Below are 21,265 nucleotides of genomic sequence, written 5' to 3'. Positions count from 1 at the left end.
CATTCCACAGAGATATATTATCTCTCTACTTCACCTCTCTTACTCTCTCCTCCCTCTCATTCTATGTGTCCGTGTTTTATAATGTATGTACTGCGGAATTAAATGTTTTTGTGTATCCAATATTAAATTGTACGAGTGTATCCATTAAAATATGAAAGCATGTATATATATAACTATATATGTGTAAGCTTGTGTTTATTACTATGATTGTACCTCTGTATATGGTATCAATTTTGAAAGTATGTACTATATGTGTATAGACTTGTATCATTTTTATCCAGTGTATCCAATATAAAATTTATTTGGTATATCCAATATCAAATCCATCTATTGCATGTATATGATATCAGTTTCATCTCATGTATATAATATCAAATATTTAGTGTATTTAATATTGGATTCACTCTCTATATATGTATTGATATATCTAAGTGTCCAGTATATATGTGCATAAAACATACTTCAAAGAAGAGGATAGAGAGGCACTGATACACATCTGTATCTCCTCAAAGATGCAGTGTATGTGTGCATATATACATACATGTCAACTCATTATATCTTAATTGTGGTGAGACCCCACAGCTAATTCCATCATCAACAACACATAACCTCAAAGAAAGGGACACGCACTTTAGTTTCACTAAAAATTTCCACTTGCCCATAACTCAACCTCAAATACGCATGGTAAGTTCTCTATTCTCTCCATTTTTTTAGAAGAGGGGGAGAGAGAGATCCATTTTTACAGAAGAAGATTGATGTGAGAGAGAGAGAGGGGAGATTAAGGAGAGTAATGAGCAAGAGAGAATGGAGAGAAGGAAAAGAGTAGCAAACCAAGAGAGAATGGAGAGAAGGAAGAGAGACTGAGGGGAGATTAAGGAGATCAGTAACGAGCAAGAGAGAGTGGAGAGAAGGAAGAGAGTAGCAAACTAAGAGAGAGTAGAGAGAAAGAAGAGAGACTGAGGGGAGAGTAATGATCTATCAAAAATGGAGTTATTAATGGTTTAAATCTAAGAATGAAAAACTTCTTTCAATTAATTTTCTCTACCTTTTCATTTCCCCTCTTCTCTTTTCCTGCTCTTAGACTCTGAAAAAGTATAATACTCACTCAAATTTTAGAAAGAAAAAGGTGAGGCAAAAATGTATTGAGATTATATAAAGGAAAAGGGTCATATATGTCCCTAAACTTTTTGAAAAGGTCTAAATATTCCCCCCATTTAAAGTTTGGTTTCATTTATACCCTCGCCATCCAACTTTTGGTCCAAATATGCCCTTATGGGCGTTAGTTAGACAACTCGAAATATCCAACTCATTTTACTTTTCTTTAAATGCCCAAATGAATTTTCCACATAATTTTAATATTACAACTTGGCATTTATATTATAAAAGAGAAAGGGTCACCTATGCCCCTAACAATCCGACCCATTAAAAAGATTTTTATGACCCATATTTTAAATGGTTCAATTATATTCCTAATTGGCTAATTCTACCCTTATCCCTTTTCCCTTTCAAATAACTAGTAGCACATCCATTCTTCATTTCAAAGTTAGGGTTCTTAGAGTCTCATTACCCCCATCAATTTCAGTTTGAGAAGCTCGAATAAAAGAGCGTTCTAGTCATCTTCTTACACTTTCTCCTTTAAAAATGAGTCGGGACTCGACTATTTCAAGTCTGTCGATAGTAAAATGTCAATGTAGTATTGCGATGAGATTTTCACGGTTTTCACTCCAACTAATGTTGGGAGACGCTTTTATAAGTGTTCTAATCCTAATGTAAATTTATCATATAATTTCGTTAATTTTCATATTTTTGGTGAGTATTGATTTCAAGTTCATAATTGTACAGGGTTATAAATGTGCTTATTGAAAATGGGTTGATGATCCGCTCCATCCTAGAGTTGCAAATCTAATCCACAATTTAAAGAAGGAAAACGATAATCTTCATCGTGAAAACAAAAGTTTGGATACGAAGATGGTTGATCTTGAAAAGTATTTGGCATCTGAAATTGAAGAAAAGTGTGAACGTCTAAATGAAATTACTGCTCCCAAGCGTGAAGAGGTTGTTATCGATAATGAAGATGTTGTTATTGGTAAGTCTAAGAAAAAAGTTTATCAAATAAGGATTGTGATAGCTATATTGTGGTGGTGTTTTGCAGCATTCATCACATTCTGGGTAATGAAATAGGAAGGAAAATAGGAATTTTTATCAGTTTGTAATCTTAACTTTTTCATCCTTAACTTAGAAAACGTTAAACATGTGTGATGTGTTGAATTGTAGCAGTTGATGACTTGAATTGTAGTACTTCATGACTTGAATTGTAGTAGACGTTTTGGTTTATATGGTATGTTAAGTTCGATGTGATCAATTTCTCAACTACTTTTGTATGTTAAGTCAATGCATTATTTGCAGCAATTACTCCTACTTATTGTCAATCCATTTTGGGATGTTGAAAGCAAATGGTTATTTAGCTGTAGGGATAAACATGCCATGATTGCTTCAGGTTCATTTAAACCATCTTTACTCTGCCACACAATGGGTCTTCGCCCATCGTTTCCTTTAAACAGCATCAGAAATGCTTGTAGTTTCTTTGTTACGTCAACACAAACAGAAGATGAAATGGAACTGTTTAATTCAGTAGTTGTACTAAGAAAATCTAAGGATCAACTTCGTGAAAAATTGAAAAATGTGACTCAAAGTGACATATTTTTTAAAATAGTTGAAATAACGAAACAGGGTGCAGAGTTAGTGGAAAAGGTAACAAGGCGGATGTGTATAAATGTAGCAGTTTGTGTAATATCGGACTGTACGATATTGATTTTGGATGGGGGGAAGGCGACAAGAGTGAGCTCGGTGAGTCGTGGAGTGACAAATCAAATATTTTTCATGGATAGTCCAACAGGAAATGGGATGGATGTACTCGTAACTTTGAATAAAAAAGATATGGAAATATTTCAAAGTGACAAAGTCATACTTGAATGTTCTTCACCAGTTGTGAAATGTAGTAGAATACATCATGTTCAACTCTATTTAACTCTGTTGCCTTTCTTTTTCCTAAAAGTTCATCAAGTTTGTTTGATTATTTGACATGTACTACTTCATGTTAATTAATATGATTTCTCATAACAATTTCAACTCATATATATAAAGGCGCTCAATTCACATTTATTCATCATGAAATAATGTTATAATTGCAAAACAATTTGCTACAAGGAACATTTTTGAATTTTCATTCATTTGGTTCGGAGACAAAAACCAGAATTCTCATATTTTTCTTCCCATCTGTAATATTCTTCTTCAATTATCGGAATTTGAAGCTCCAAGTCTTGTTCATCGAATGGCTTACACCTGCTGTTTCAAAAACTTATTATAAACACAAGCAAAGTCGTCTAGACCACACAAGCAAAGTCGTCTAAACAGAAACTTATGAAATAATGGATTTCTTTTTCTTGCTTTTCTTTGTGGAAGACTCATCCACACCCAATTCTGTGTCTTCAGACCACACAAATAATACACAATGGCAAACAAAATAAAAAATAAAACTTACTGAACAAGTACAAAAGCAACATGACAAACAATGACAGGGAATCTTAGTTACTTCATGGATTAAACAACTAGATTTCTTAAATTCACAATGACAAACAAGATAAACACACTCAAAAGAAGACGTCTTAAATTCACAATGACAAGACAAAACACAACCAAAAAAAGTCATCTGTAATGCCATTCTATGAAGGCATATGAAAGTTTCACCTAACTTAATACTCATTAGCAATATTGTTGTCAACCACTGTGGTTAACCATGAGCATTAACACAAAAATTAACATAGAAAATAAACTACGATAAATCATCATCTACAACAGGATTTCTGCCCTTAACCCCCATCATCTTGAAGCTTTTCTTTTTTGCTTGCATTTGCACATGTCCAGCAGGGATAGCTTCTTTTCCCTTCCATGCTGTTTTGATCGGAGAATAAGGCAGATTAATTGGCACTCAGGCACTAGTGTGATCTCCATAAAACTAGATTTTTCTTGCACCAGTTGGAACAACCCTTTTTTTCAACTTCCCAGCCCTCAACTCCGATTCACAAATCACCATTGGTCTTAGAGGTAGGTCTTCTTCATCTTCAACATTAGGACCATATGGTTCAACCTATTGTGTTACAGCCTCAGCCCCAGTTCCAGCTTCAGTTCCACCCTTAACATCAGGACCATGTTCATTGTTAGACATTGGCCTTTTGCCTTTCTTCGAATGTGCATTATTTTCAGCACGCTTTTCCAGTAATTTTTTTGGTATTTAGGTTGATTAGCTTACAATAATAAACATGGAAAAACATGAAAAACATGTAATATTGTGCTTACCTTGTAACAGGACCTCACATTGTGGTTTGATTCACCACAGTTGTTACATGTCATTTGAGGGCATTTTCTGGACTGAGACCATTCACCCTTTCTTTTTCTTGCTTCATCTGGTTCTCTATTCCTCTTCATTTTCGGTCTACCCAATTGTTTCACAACATCAGGAGGCAACATTTCACTTGAAGGATCAACCTTCCAGAACTTCTGACCTCTTACAGGCTGCATCTTGTTTTTATATGTTAGCATGTAATCCTCCTTGCTATACCACCAATGTATTTCAGTTATTGGATCTACTTTTTGTGTGTCAATGCTTTGATGGCATGAGGGCAGGGAAAACCTGATAAATCCCAAATTCTGCAAGTGCATTTTTTTTCTCTAAATTGACAGTGTGTATATCTTCTCCATCACACACTTCATAGCCCTGTAACAACCCTAAAATCGAATAGGATAAATACTTAAGGTGATTTAATTACTATTTAAAATCTGAAATTTTAAGGGCATAATGGTTCTTTCACGTATTAGCTGAAATAAATCAGATTTGTATTAATTTAATTAAATCCTATTTTGACTAAGTCTTGAATTTAGTCTCCTAATCCTAATAACTCTCTCCCTCACGTTTCTCAACTCTCTTCCACGTATCTAAACTCTCATTCTCTCACGCTCTGACTAACAAGAAAGCTCAAGAAAGTTTAATAACAATTGTTCTTCACACTTGAAAAACACACGAAAAGTTTTAAGAAAGCAGGTTAATTAAAAACGTTAAGGCAAGGGAGATTTCCGTCGAGTTGGTGGTGGAACTTTAGGTGAATTGGGCGTGGTTTTGGAGACAAGTTTGAGCAGGAACTTCAAGCTTGAACAATGTCAAAAGGTATGGGTTTCTTCTCTCTTTGTCCCTTTCCCAAGAGGCCCCTTACTATTCAAACTATTCACTTCGAAACTAAGGTTGTTCCCCATTGCATGTCCCTGTCACTAGCTCCCTATGATCTTAGGTTGGGTATTCTTGCTGGTAGAATTTAGGGATATTGTATTTGTGGTGATGATATAGTTTCGAGTATGTGTTCATGATTATGTGTTTATGTTTTGTGTCTTTCAGAAATATGAATGTAAACACGCATGTATTTGTGCAAGATTGTAACCATGACTTTGAGTCTTTTTTTGAGTATGTTAATAGCATAGAGATTACTCATGTTTTATGTGCAATTAGATGTTCTTAAAATCGTGATGTTCACATGGTTAAAATGCTATCAATTCTAGTTAAAACAAATGACCAAGTCATACCTCTAACTTGTCTTAAGAACCCTAACAAAAGACTAAGAAAGAGGTGCTCAAATGACCCGTAAAATGCTGCATAAAAATGTGTAACAAAGTTCAAGAATCTGGAAATCTATTGCATATGGTTTCTGGAAATTTTGAGCGTTTGAAAAATTAAAAAAAAAAATAGGTGAGGTCTGCAGGGATCGAACCCAAGACCTCACTAAAGCATACCTTAATAAATTAATTAAAAGGGGTGTGCTAAGTGGGGCTCGAACTGGGGCTGGGGCTCCAGCGAAACTCGGCAGAAAACGGGAAAAAAATATGTTGTTGTGGGGTTTCGATCCCACGACACAGAGGATCCCCCAAGAATGTAATTAAAAATAAGTGAGGCGCATGGGATTGGAACCCGTGTACCCTTAGCCGGACTCTTCTACTTAAATCGTAAATATATAACAGGAGTGGGATCCGAACCCACGCCCTCTAGGTAGGTAGCGAAGGAGAAGAGAAAATATATAAAAAAAAAGGGGGGGCTGTGGGGAATCGATCCCACAACCCCTCGACCAGTAGCGAAAATGAGAAGCTAAGGAAGGGAATATTTATTAAGGGAAAAGTATGGGGTCGTGGGGAATCGATCCCACGCCCCTCAGCAACTGCCGAGATGAAATGTGAAAAGAGAAAAAAAATAATAATAATAACGTGAGCAATGGGGATCGAACCTGGATCCCCAAGCCGAGTGACACAATAGTAAAAATAAAAAGGGGTTGTGGGGGTTCAAACCCACAACCCTTCGGCCAATTTAAGCGGAAAACAAAGTAGAGAATTAAAGATATATTATTAATGTTGGGGTTTAATCTAGAGTCCCAATATCATGGAGATTAAAAATAAAATTAATAAAAATGTAAAGTGTTATCCCAGAGATTCGAACTTAGGTTTCTTTGCCAAACTTCCGTATTGATACATAAGTCATACGTGAACAAAATATCCAAGAATAATGCCACCTACTTAGATCAAATCAAGATCTTGGCATTTATACAAGATACATAAGTCTTGTACTACATAATCTTAGGAATGTATGGATCACTTAACGAACTATGAATGAAGCCTCATGTCTTGTATGTATAGACTCATAAGTCTAGCATACGTTTAAAGGTAAGTGAACCTAAGATGTATGCAATGAAATGATGAAATGAACAAAGAAATGATGAAATGAATAATGAAATGATGAAAACCTAGAAGGGTTAAGTAAGAGTGTGAAACACAACAAATGGCCAAGTGCATTTGCATATGATGAGATGAACTACGAAATGGTGAAATGAACATTCCCGTAATAAGGGGTGAGTAACTATGAAAAGTAAAGGTTCTAATGATGAAGAAGGTGGTGACAACATGACATGAGGCTAATGTAAATGATGAGAGCAGTCTAGAACGAGCCTAAGTAAATGTCATCAATACATACTCACCTATGAAAGTGCAAAATAATGAAGAGACCAGTCTCTATGAACACTCTAAAGAAAGTATTGAGCTTAACACACTTAATACTAATGATGAGATGAGAAATTATCTAATGAGCTATGATGTCCTCATACTAGAAGTCAGCTTCCATGACGTATGAGATGAATGTAATGGAACTTTATACTGAGCCCGATAAGATAGCTATGAGCGGTGATGCTTTTTTTCGGGAAGGACGGAGGTTCACATAACTCTCATGAGATGAGACTGTCCGGCATGCCGGGTATGGTTCTCCTTATATCTCCTAGTCTTCAAACCTATACTGTCAATATAGGGATCTAGCGAGGTTCAATTACCATGTACGCTAGCATGCTTTGGGTCACTTTGGCCGGTGATTCCAACTCTTTACGGTGTGAGGAAGACACTGGATTTCATGATACTCACATGATCTATGCCGATTAAAGTTAAAGTTCCCAATGAATGAATGAGGCCAGCCTCAAATGAGGCACATAATGAAATGAATGATACCAAAGGTGTTAGGATAGGATAATCAAGAGGTGAGCTAGACCCAGGTAATGAATTTAGGTTATTCCTGATTATTGCACAGCAAACCCGATGAAAGTCTTAAACTATACCCTAGGTATAGCTAGTGTTCACATTGGCCTATGAATGAAATGAAATGAAATATGTATGAATGAATGAAGCAGACTCTGTGTTTGCTAATAAAGACTCCCTAGTTGAGGTCCCATGTGTTGAACCCTTATTTTGGAAAGTCTTAATGTCAAGTCCATGATTCCAAGGTCTCATGGCATATGAATGAATGATATGAAAGTAGCTATGGGTTATATGTTAGGTGTTATGATATGTGCTATATGAAGATGTTATGTATTGTGTGCAATATGATATTTATAATGATGCATGTTACTCTCATGGCATGACCTTCCTAACTCAATTTGGAAAGTTTACTAACTTTCCTAATCTCAATTTGGCAAGTCTACTGACTTGACTTCCAAAAATCATGTCGTTAGGAAAGAGCTGCTCTTTCACATGCATGTCCTTGGTGTGTGCTTGCATATACCCATACTTAGTACAAGTGTGTACTAACCCTATACATCTATATTATTTTAGGTGCAGGCATACGTGGGCGATAGAGCTACAGGTTCATTGTTGCAGCTTTGCGGACGTCAGCATTCATCTGGAGTTTGGTAGGTCCTCATGCTTTCGAGGATGCTACTGTTTTACATTCTAGCGTAGTTTTAGAGTTGAGCTAGTGGAGCATGTTCCACTAGCGTTTCTTTCCTGTTTTGGTTCAGACTTTGTATTGGTGTCATTTTGGCCATTATACAATTAATACTTAATGAACTATTTCTTTCAGTTGCTTATCTCTTTAATGTTAGATGGTTGATGATGAACGATTATGAAATGTTAAGAATATTTAGCAAGTATGTTAAATATCAAAAAGTTTCAAATTTTCCGCTAAAATTAATCTAGGTGAGGTATGAATAACGCATGTAGGCTTGTCTGCGACCTCTGAGAGGTTAACGACGCCGGTCTCGTCTGGGGCTAGATTCCTGTCGTGAAAAGCCCCAATCTCCATTGAATTCCACCTTACAACCATGTGCTATGGCCCTGTAGACAATGTACAACTTCATGCATTCTGGACTGAAATCTGTAACCCAAGTCTTCAACTTTTTTTCATTTTTCCTTAGCAATCTCATCACTTGTACTCTTATTTCTTCTAACATCTTGATTATTGGATTTGCTCTAGCCTCAAGAATCCATGCATTGAATGATTCAGTGAAGTTGTTATCAACCAACATGTTCTTACACTGAGTATCAAAATAAGCTCTAATTCATGCCTTTGGTGGATACTTTACCAAATTCCATGCACCATCTTCTGATAGTTTCCCAACTTGTTCAATTGGTCCTTGAACTCTTCAACATAGGAACTCCAAGCACACCACCACATAAGCTTCATCATTTGACCACTCCTCCTTTTTCTGCACTAGTTACTCTCAATGTGTCTCACACAATACCTATATTGAGCTTCAGGCAACACTTTGACAACAGCATCTATCAGTCCATGTAACAGTAAAGTTGAGCATTAATGTGTGTTAAAAACCGTAAGTACAGTGAGTACAAGTTGAGTAAAAACAGTAAGTACAGTGTTTTTGAAATTGTTAGAAAGTGTGTAAAAACATTGAGTAAAATTGTGAATGAAAGTGAATTAAAAAGTGAGTAAAAATTGTGAATTCAAGTAAATTAAATAGTAAGTTAAAAAAAAGCACCATACCTTTTGCATATCCAAAATCAATGTGATTTTTGCACCATCTTTATGGTCCAAAGACCCCTTCAATAGCTCAATGAACCAGCACCATGTGCTGTTTGTTTCTTTGTCTACGATTGCCCATGCTAGTGGATAGAAACTGTTCATAGAATCTTGTCCTAGTGCAACCAACAACATACCCTTACATATACCTTTCAAGAATGTACCTTCAAGTCCAATAAATGGCCTCAAACCAGATTTCCAGCCTTCTTAAGAGCATCAAACCACATGTACATCCTTAAAAATTTTCTTTTTCCTTCAGCTAGGGCATCCTTAGAGATATTTATCAAAACATCACTTCCAAGATTGAAATGCTTAAGCTCTTGTGCATAGGCCTCAAGCTTGTTATAGTCATCAATAAAACTGTCATCCAACTTCTCAAGAGCCATCCTCTTATCCCTTTTAAGTTTGGATTGACACACATTCAATTTTAAGTCATTTTCAAGCTCTCCTCTCATATCTTTTACCTTATACTTGGGATTATTTTGAATCTTGTTCTTGAAGTACTGAGCTAAAGTAACTGCATCAGCTCTAGCATTAAAAAAGGTCTCCTCACATGTGTGCTTATGGGTGAAAGTCTTTTTCTTAAACCCTTCAGTTTTGCCATCTCTTTAAATCAAACACCTAAAGGGACATCCCACATCACATCCATACCTAGTTCTCTTTTTATCACCTTTTATAATAGTCAAAGCCCTTTTGTTAGCTAATGCACAATAATTAAGAACCTGTCTACCTTCTTTCATGTCTTTAAATGTCATACCAACTTGCAATTCCTTGAAGCTTTCCAACCTGTCGCCTACTACTCTTCCCCTTTCATTGCTAATAGCATCCATCCACTCTAAATCACATTCCTCACCCTCAGAAAGATCCCATTCATCAACAGAACTAGCACTATCTTCACAATATGTACCAACCTCAACATCTACATAACATGATTCAACATATTGTGTGATATATTGGGAAACGACAGTGAACTCACCCTCCTCCACAACAAAGAAGTTGACGACTTTAAATTTCTCACATAAAAGTCTAAGGATGGCCCTAATTCCATCATCCCCATCTATATATAATACTTTCTAGAGGGCCCAATGACTAATAATTGTTTAACCCGTGAAAACCCTAGCTTGAAAGTAAACTCATCACATATATCTTTATGACTCAATAATTCAGGGTCAAAATTTAGCCAAGAGTGCACCAATTTCTTAGTGTAAACCAATAGAGGTGAAATGACCCAACTACCCCCGTAGTTGAACACAATTTCAACATCATCAATCATCCTTCAAAATTACATGAAAAAAATAGAAAAACCAGAGGGACCACTCAAACCAAACACATTAAAAGCTGCAAAAAGAAATAATAAAGTAAGCCCTAAAAGACAAACGTCATCTCGAGACCACCAAAACAGAAACAAAACAAAGCTAACAAAGGCATAAAAGTAGATCCTTTTAACACCAAACAATACATTTCAAGTGATTTCGATAGACATAAATCAAAGGGGATCAAATATAACGCATGCCATCGTTTTTACTTATATAACCCTAACTAACAAGAAAATGTAACTTTAATCGAATATATAATTTATTGAAGGGAGAAAACTTACCTTCAACCTGTAGATCTTCTAACCCTAGCACCGCAATTTGTGTAAATCTTCAAGAACCCTAGCTAGCGCCGCAACGTTCTTTAAGTGGAAATGAACAAGTTTAGGAAATTAGGGATTTATTATGGGCTAAAAGGGATGGGTTTTGGGCCGGATACGGGTCGTATAAGTTTTTTATAAGATGGGTCATATTGAACCATTTAAAATATGGGTCATAAAAGTCTTTTTAATGGGTCGGATTGTTAGAGGCATAGGTGACCCTTTCTCTTTTATAATATAAATGCGAAGTTGTAATATTAAAATTACGAGGAAAATCCATTTGGGCATTTAAAGAAAAGTAAAATGAGTTGGATATTTCGAGTTAGCCAACTAACGCCCATAAGGGCATATTTGGACCAAAAGTTGGACGGTGAGGGTATAAATGGACCAAACTTTAAAGGGGGCATATTTAGACCTTTTCGAAAAGTTTAGGGGCATATTTGACCCTTTTCCCTTATGTAAATAAATAGGTAAATTTTTAAAATGTCAATATGTTGACATTTAATATGTTTCCTTAACCACACTTTCAATATTTATCTAAAATATAATATTTTAGTTTGTTATGCATTTGTTTTTATTTTTTTGTTTTCAAGATTACAATTATTTAGAAAGGATAAATCAAGGGAGTTTATAATTTATATTTTATGTGCTCATTTTACCATTCAAACTAAAATTATTTTTTCTTACTTTCATGGTGAAAACTAAAAATTGTATTTCAGTGATCAAAATTGTATTACATGACTGCCAAATGTATTTTTCTTTTATTGTATTACAAAAATATTACTGATTATATCTCAATATAATCTAATCATTACATATGAATATGATTTATGAAAGGATACAAGATTCTGGAAAGAAAATAATATACATGGTAGAAATAGTACAATCTGTTGAGGAAGAATGTAATATTTTTAAAAAATAAATACAAATTGACTATAAAAGAAATAGGGTTACAAGATTCTGGAAACAAATAGCATACATAGTGAAAATAATACAATTTGCTGAGGAATGATATAATATTCAAAAAAAAACAACTTGACGGTTAAAAAATAGAATACGTCTATGCTTAAGAAATACAAATCCATTTGACATACCTATTTGAATTACTACAAACTAAAAAAGAAATATAATGTTCTTAAAAATATAAATGATGAGTAAAAGAAAAAAAATTGACAAACAAAAGTTAATATGAAAACTATTCTGGTACGAATACAATTCTGCAAGCTATTTCTCTGGCTATCTCTTTCTTCTTCGTATGCTATGTTCTTTTTTTCCGGTTTTTTCACCAAAATCAAATCTGAATTTGTATTCACTTATGCATTAGTAACCCTATAAGAAAATTCAAAATTATTAAATATGAAAATGTTATAAAAAATCAAACAATATATTATGTATGAATGCTAATGTAGATTACTACAAATAACAATCTACTAAATCTCAAATATGAAAACAAAATCACAAAAAAATTGAATAATAGTGTTTAAAATACTAAAAGTTCGAAAGCATAAATGTTTGATGAGTATGTTAACAAACTCATATAAAAATTTAAAAATGACGGAAAATTTGTAATACATACAATCCAAAGTTCACATAACTTGTGATTTTGAAAACAAAATCTAATGAGATCTCGAAAAATAAATGATGACTTCAAAAAACCTTTATTATCAATTGAGAGATTTGTTGAATTAATTGATAGATCTACACAAATTGGTACGGACTTGAATAATTAGTTCTTCTTCAACAATGAGGAGAGAATATTAGTGAGAATTCGATGAAAGAGAAAAAAAATTGAGAACGTGAGTGATGGGGACAATGGTGATAACTGAAAAGTTAATGAAAGAGAGAAAAAAATTGAAAACATCAAAGATGGAAAATAAATTTCATGGTAGTATTTGGATACAAATTATTTTCTAAAATATTGATATTTTGACATTTTAAATAACTATTTTAAAATGTAGATGTTTTTACTAATTAAGTTAGAAATTGTGACTAGTTTGCTAATTTTCCCTAAATATATAGACTTATTAGTAACTGACTTGCACAAAGTTATAATTTTAAATGGGCTCAAAATTAGTGATAGTTGTGCACATTTTGAACTTCATTCATGAGCCTAAATTCAGATTTTTTATATCTCAGTCTCCTTTATCAATTAATTTCCCAAATTGAATATAAATTGGGGAACTAAGTTTATTCCATAAGCAAGTTTTTATCTTGAAATGATATTAATTTTAAAAAAATAGATATTACTCAAAAACACCACCTACACAATGATTGATTATTCTTTATATGTATCAAAAAAAATTATTTACATATATTTGTAAACTTTAGATGAACTGGTGTCATGTTGACTAGACAATAAGATGATATTGAATATTTTGAATATTAAATTATACATATTAAGTTTCATAATCAAATATTATACTACTTTAGCTCATATTATATCACTCAAGGTGACGTTTGACTACAATTATAAGATTTAATAATATTCCAAAAAAGAACAATTGAATTTTTGTTAGTATTATTGGTTATGTTATAAAATTTTGGTCAATGTAATCCAGCTCAATACAAAAAATATAACCAAATATCTTGTCACGATGCGAAGACTTGAGTCGTGATGGAACCTACTATAGCACATCAATAGGTAAGTAAACTCGTAATCCGAAATGGCAAATAAATGCACATGGGGTAGAAACAACAATTAGTCAGAGATACAAGATGTAATTCAAAGGAAAAACTAGAAGATAAGAACATAAACCAATAAATATACATAAAATTAGAATGAATCCCAATATCTGGTTGTCACATGTACAGAGCAACTGCAAAAGAGTGTAAGTCCCAAAAGTGGACCTAAACCAGATACATTTGTCCATAAGTACAAAAGACTAGTCATAGTTACAAAAAAAAGATGCAGTTTGATCCACGACACCAAAAGCTCACCCTCACCTCTGAATACTCCTGCAATCACGTCGATATCAACTGTGGTGATTGGTGCTCAGACCTGCATCATGAAAATGATGCAGAGTGTAGTATGAGTACCAAAGTAACAGGTATACAACAGTCATCATAGGCCAACTGAGTTTGATATGTAAAAGCAATGATGAAAAGCAGGAAAAAAAAACAGAAACCAGGAAATTAATACAATAACAAAAATCCTAACTAAGAAATACACAAGAGGAAATAAAGAACAGTAGAGTAAATAGCTAACTAAAGCTTAGCTGGACCCCGTAAGCTCAGATAGTAAACTTGTATGCAATTTAAAGTAAATAACTTAAACAGACCCTTATAAGCCCGATGGATAGATAGAAGAGCTAAGGAACTACTAAAAGCACTTAAGACCACTTCCAAAACTATCAGGCCTTCCACGAACATGAACCCTGGGAAAGGCAACCGAAGAACCCAAAACAATCACCCAGTCAAGACTTGAACCCGAAAAAATAGGATTGTGCCCGGACTCGAACTGTAACACCCCAAAGATATCTAAGATAAGACACGAATCATTTTCATTTGCGAAAAGAGTTGTGCCAGGTGATCCATAAAATTTTATGTCACGCCCCGAGCCGACAACTTAGATGTAAGTGGCACTCAAGAACTATTACTGGCCCCAAACAAACCCTTGGCCAAACTCAATACTCAGAGGAAGACTTACTCAACAATATATGAACTCAACTGAAAAGATTAAACTCGATTGTCTCAAACAAATAACTCAAAATATATAAGAATATTCAACTGTCCAAAAATAGGCAACTCAAGTCTTTAAAAAGTTTGACAAAGAAATGAAAAATACTCCTCAAAACACTACTATATATGAAGTCTCTAATGACAATTTGGGGAAAGACCCACGACATCCTAAAAAAACTAAAAAGTAAATGGAAATCCTCTGAAAGCAACGAGGCTCACCAAAGAAACTCTGGAACTGCACATGGTATCAATAGTTTGCTTGTTGATGACCCTGAACTCCTATATCTACATCATAAAAGATGCAGGCCAAATGATGTCAATACATGAAATGAAACGAGCATGCAAGGGGAACTCCAGAGCACAAACATAAGCTTAAATTAATAAAAAGGAAGAACGTACTCACCTCATCTCAACTCAACTCAAGGATACTTAAAGATACTCAAACTCAGAAGTACTCAACTCAGTTCAATATAAAAGAAACAATAAAGATGCACTATAAATAAAGATTTTTAAAAAGCAGATAATAACTCAACGTATTTAAAAATACAATAATAACTCTTTTACTCTTATTTGAGAAATTCTTTATCGACATCCATCACTATAAGCTATGTGATGATACAGTTACTCACCCACGCCGCTAGAACTAAGTTATACCCTACCAGAGTATAAGACATCCTCAACTAAGTGGATCCACTAAGCTTTTCTTAAAAAGCAATAAAGGAATTATCGAAAAAGTAATACCCTTTTGACCCACATTGACATACATGGTTAATGAGGACTTTGAGTTGTCTGAACTCATCCTCATATCGGTGTTCAATACTAATCCCAATAATATAACTCATGCTCATATGTTTTAAACATTTCTTCGTCCTCAAACTTTGAAATCACTACTCAAAAAGGTTCTCTTAAAAGAGGTAGTACTCAAAACTCCTCATGAATCATTTGGTAATCAAAGTTTACGCTCATTTTAAATGTAAAAACGTTTACTTTTGGAAGTACTTAGTTCCCATATATTCATTTATAGAAATAAAAATCAACTCTCCTTATCCTCATACTCAATTCTTAAAACAAGTTTTAAAAGTTTATAAAAGACTTCTCAAAATAACTCATAAGACTCTCTCAAACTAGACTCTTAATATTTTCTTGAATAATGAATTCAAGAGTTAAGATTCATTATATTAAGGACCTCATGATGATAAAATTTAGTTTAGATTGTTAGGATTAATAGAGGAATGAAAGCTCAACTCGAAGGGACAAGTACAGGTCGATGACAAAGAAAAAGGTGTTTTGACGCTCCGGGCGGGTGGGTGTAGCGTCGCACCAGGCCTCCCAGGGGATCAATTCAGGCACATCTGGGGCACAGTAAGCCCCTTCCAGAATGATCCGGTGAAACTTTCTTCTCGTGTTTTGACTCTAATTCACCTAGATCGAGTGTTTTCCTCAAATTCTCCTTAGAAATAGTTACCCTATACAAGTACACGAGAATCTACTCACTTTTCGTCAAGCAAAACCCTCAAAAATAAAAATCCTCACCTTAAGAATTCATCAACTCCATAAACAAAGCATTCAACCTCAATAACACCCATCAAGAATTCAAATCATTCAACCTCAAGAACAAAATTACGGATGGAATTCATATGATTGGTGTGTGGGTTAATGAACCAAACAATATGAAAACTTACATACCTTAATTTGGAAAAACAAATCCTCGATTCGCAAGAATTTTGGTGAATGCTTGAACTCCTCCTTGTTTCCTCCTCTCGAACTCCTCTCAAAACCCTAAGCGTATTTTGAATTATAAAAACTGATGTAAGTCAATTAGACCCTTAAAATATTTCCAAAAATGTTTATTGCTAATGGGGTAAGGAAATACCAAATTACCCCTTATTAATTTGGATAAATTTCCTTAACTGAACAAGTTAACTTCAAACGAGCATATCACCCTCATACGAACTTGATTTTTAGAAAACTTGGTGGTGTTGGAAAGAAGATTTAAAAACCTTTAATTTGATACTTATGGGTCACCTAAATCATTTTGTACTGAAAGTTATGGTTGATTGAAGTTGCACCAAAACTCATAACTTAAGCATAACTTGGATAAATCTCAAATTGGCTCTTCCTAATTTAGTTCTTTCTAAAAGTATCTCTTCCTAGGAATGAGGTGTTACAATATCTCCCACTTGGGATCATACATCCTAGAATGAGATTAATATAAGTATAAATAAGGGTGGAAACATACACCCATCTCAAACACCCCACAAGCGACATATCATAATTCAACATTTCAACTTAAAAAGTACTAAGAAAAGAATAAGTACATTGGCTTGAAGCTTCTCCGGAAGCAAAGAGATGTGGGTATCTCTTATCCATTTCCTCCTTAGCCTCCCAAAGTAGCTTCCTCAACAAACTGGTTCCTCCATAAGACCTTGACTGATGCAACCTCTTTGGTTCTCAACTTGCAAACCTGACGATAAAGTATCTTAACGGGTATCTCCTCATAAGGTTGTCTATCCTTAATACCAATACCTTAAGTGAGTATAATAAGTGAAGGATCACCCATACACTTCTTCAATATTGAAATGTGGAATACTTCATGAACAACTGCTAACTCTGGCGGTAGCTCCAACTCATAGGCTACATTGAAAATCCTCTTGGATATCCTATAAGATACAATATATAGGGGATTGACCTTTCCCCTCTTACCAAATCTCATAACACCATTCATGGGTGAAACCTTTAAGTAAACCCAATCATCCACCTCAAAGTCCATATTTCTTCTCCTAAATAAGTATAGGATTTGTGACGACTTTGTGTTGTTTTCAGACTTTCTAGAATGATCTTCACTTTCTCCATAGCTTAATGAACCAAGTCTTGTCCTATCAAACCATTTTCACAAACCTTAAATAATCCAATAGGATATCTACATCTTCTTCCATACAAAGCCTCATAAGGATCCATTTGGATACTCACATAGCTTTGTTGTAGGCAAATTCTATGAATTGTCCGTTCTGCTTGACCATCAGTTAAAGGGTGGAAATTACTCAAATTTATGTTCAAACCCAAATTTCCATCTTAAATTATGCATACTGAAACTCCATGAAGTTTGATTACCGGTTAGAAATGGACAGATTTAGTCATCCAATCAACAATCACCCAAATCGAATCATGTGTCTGCAAAACAACGAAAAATAAGTAATGAAATCCATATTGATCATCTGCCACTTCCATTCTAAAAGATCATTGCAATACACATTTTCATACTACTCTGCCGGTAGACTTCTCTCAAGTCACAATACATCATTGTGGAACCCGCATGGACAGAGTATCTTGAGCTATGAGATTCTTTTATGAACCTCTCTTGGATCTCATAGATCTTTTTTAGACACAATCTACCTTGATACCTCAATATATTGTATCCCCCTTGTTCAAAAGTCAACACTTTTTGTTTATGCACCTGTGCTTTCAATTCAAGCAAAATAAGGTCTTGGTCTTGTTTCTCTTTCACTTCATACACTAGTGATGATTCATCCACATTCATCACCACTACTCCTCCTTCATTGGAATTCATTAACTAGCCTCTCAATCTTGCAAGTTTTCTCTTATCCTTAGCTAATAATTTCTTGTTTTCCTCAGCATGGAAAGTATTTCCCATAAACAACATCTCAAAGGCGTCAGCAACAACGCTAGCCATATCGAGGTGATAGAGAATACTCATGTCATAATCATGAGACTAAGATTTTTTGGACTAAACACATACTAAAAACTCTTGTGATCGAGGAACACATCAACATGAACACCATAGAGATAGTGACGTCATATTTTCAAAGCAAATACTATAGTAGCCAACTCTAGATCATGTGTTGGGTAATTCTTCTCATGAATCTTAAGTTGTCTAGAGGCATAAGTTATAATTTTGTCATTCTGCATCAATAAGCAACCAAGTCCAACTCTTGACGAATCACAATACACCACTTAACCTTGTGTAACCTCTAGTACGGTGAATATTGGGGCAATAGTCAACCGCGTTTTCAGTTCCTAAAAGTTTTTCTCACAAGCTTCATACTTGAAACTTTGTTGTCTTTTGAATCAGATATGTCAAATAGAATGAAATATATGAAACCTCCTGTAAACCTCCTATAATAACTAGTCAATCCCACGAAACTCCTAATATCAATTAGGGATTTGGGTCTAGGCCAGTTCTGCACTGCCTCAATCTTCTGAGTGTCAACTAGAATTTCTTCACCAGAAATAATATGTTCTGATAAAGCCATTGACTCGAGCAAAAACTCACATTTGGAAAAGTTGGCATTCAACTCATTATCTCTGGGAGTTTGAAGAACTACTCTGAGATGACTAACATGATCCTCCTCATGAGATCATAATGTCATCAATGAATACGATAACAAATATATCAAGATAAGGCTTAAACACTCTGTTCATAAGGTCAATTAAAACTGCAAGAGCATTAGTTAAGCCAAAAAACATAACCTGAAACTTATAATGACCATAACAGGTCTTGAATGTTGATTTGAAATATAACTCTGCCTTACTCTCAACAAATGATAGACATATCTGCGGTCTATCATAGAAAAACAAGTGGCACCCTGAAGTTGATAAAGAAGATCATCATTTCTCGAAAGAGGATACTTATTTTTTATGGTAACCTTGTTCAATTGACAGTAATCAATACACATTCGATGAGAACAATCTTTCTTCCTCCCAAATAAAACCGGAGCGCCCCAAGGTGAGACACTTTGCCGAATGAAACCTTTATCGAGAAGATATTTGTAACTACTTTTTTAACTCTTTTAACTCAAATGGAGCCATTCTATGTGGCGAAATAGTAACAAGTCGAGTATCGGGAAGTATATCTATACGGAAGTCTATTTATCTCTCAAGATATCATCTAGAAATACCTCTGGAAACTCACTCACAACTTGAATTGAATGAATAGATTGTGCATCAACACTAAAGTCATTAACTCGGGCTAAGTGATAGATACATCCCTTGGCAACTAACTTTTTGTCTTTAAGGTATGAAATAAAATGACCCTTAGGCTCTACTAAATTACTCATGCACTCTATAAATGACTCATTAGGAAACTGCAACTTAAGTACTCGAGTTCTACAATCAATTGAGGCATAAAAATCATGAAGTCAGTCCATACCTAGAATTACATCAAAGTCCACCATATCTAACTCAACTAAGTCAGTCACGGTGTCCTTGTGATTGACCGAAATGGTACAATCACGATAAACTCTCTCAGCTAGAATACACTCATCAAGAAGTGGAATAACTTAAGGGCACAAGAAGTTTCTCGGGAAAACTACAAAATTCATAGCAATGTATGGAGTCATAAAAGATAGACTTGCACTTGGATCAACCAATGCATATACATCAAAATAAAGACTCTGATCATACCAGTGATAACATAGGGTGAATTCTCTTTCTCTTGGCGACTGGTGATAGCATACAGACATTTTTCTCCTTTGCATGTCCCTGAAGTAGCTCCTCTAAGTGTTGCTCTGTCCAGTGGAGCCGCTATAGAAGATTCGGATCTATTGCCCCCACTACCACTACCCTTCCTGTTTTTAGGGCACTCTCTCATGAAATAACCATACTAACCACACTTGAAGCAACCAGTGGAGACATCACGACACGCTCCTGGTGGTTCTTACCACACTTAGCACATGCAGGAGTTTGATTACTTATTTGTGTCACACTACCTTGAGATTGTGCAGTTCTAGCTCTGAAATCCGAGAATTCTGATATGTGAACTCACATATGTTCTTTGGTCTCAGGTGCACTAGCAGATGATAGAGCAGGTCCATTTGTCTTTTTTTTTTGAATGAATGACTGGTTCACATTAATCTTCTGCTGCCCTGTCTTATTACCTGTAGTTTCGGCCTTCTAGTTTTGGAACTCTTCTCTATCTCTCAATTCATCCTCCTCAACCTTTTGCACATGGATCATAAGCCTTACTATGTCTATGTCTCATATCAGCGTAGTTGAATTTCCCTATTTACTTGACAAGTGAGACAAAGTAGATACAAATAGACTCATTGTGCTCCTCATGTATGCAACCATCTCCGGAGCATAACGGGACAGTTAATTGAACTTGAAGTTGTACTCATGCACACTCATGTATTTGTGCTTAAGAATAAGGAATTTTCTTAATTTTGCCTCTCTCATTTCACGGGGAAAGAAACGCTCCATGAAGGTATCTTCAAACATAACCCAACTCACAATTTGTAGCTCTACTCTTTTTTCATTGATCGTACCAGACTCTAGCAACACCCTTCAGTTAGTATGCGGCTAGTTCCATACGCTAAACATCTGCAATATGCATCACCTCAAACATTTTCTACAACTCTTCCACAATTTTTTCCGATCATCAGTGACACTTGAACCGATAAAGTTCGGAGGATTCATCCTCAAGAACTCACGAACCCTGGATGTATAAGGCACATCCTATCGATTCTCTCTTTGTTACCCAACTTGGTTGGTCACAACTTGACTCAACATCCAGATAGCTTCGAGGTACTCAATATTAGTGACCTCTCCTTGGG

General features: G+C 34.9%; 2 pseudogenes; both read right to left on the bottom strand.

Annotated features, from left to right (window-relative positions):
* Positions 1-3,832: 3,832 nt before the first annotated feature.
* LOC114074279 lies at positions 3,833-8,876 on the bottom strand (annotated as a pseudogene).
* A 205-nt stretch (positions 8,877-9,081) lies between these two features.
* Positions 9,082-18,967, bottom strand: LOC114074278 (annotated as a pseudogene).
* Between the last annotated feature and the right edge of the window lie 2,298 nt (positions 18,968-21,265).

Source organism: Solanum pennellii, chromosome 10 (genome assembly GCF_001406875.1).
Source record: "Solanum pennellii chromosome 10, SPENNV200".
In the NCBI taxonomy this organism is placed as follows: domain Eukaryota; kingdom Viridiplantae; phylum Streptophyta; class Magnoliopsida; order Solanales; family Solanaceae; genus Solanum; species Solanum pennellii.
The sequence above is the reverse complement of the archived record's forward strand: the minus strand, read 5'-3'. Positions and strand labels throughout refer to the sequence as shown.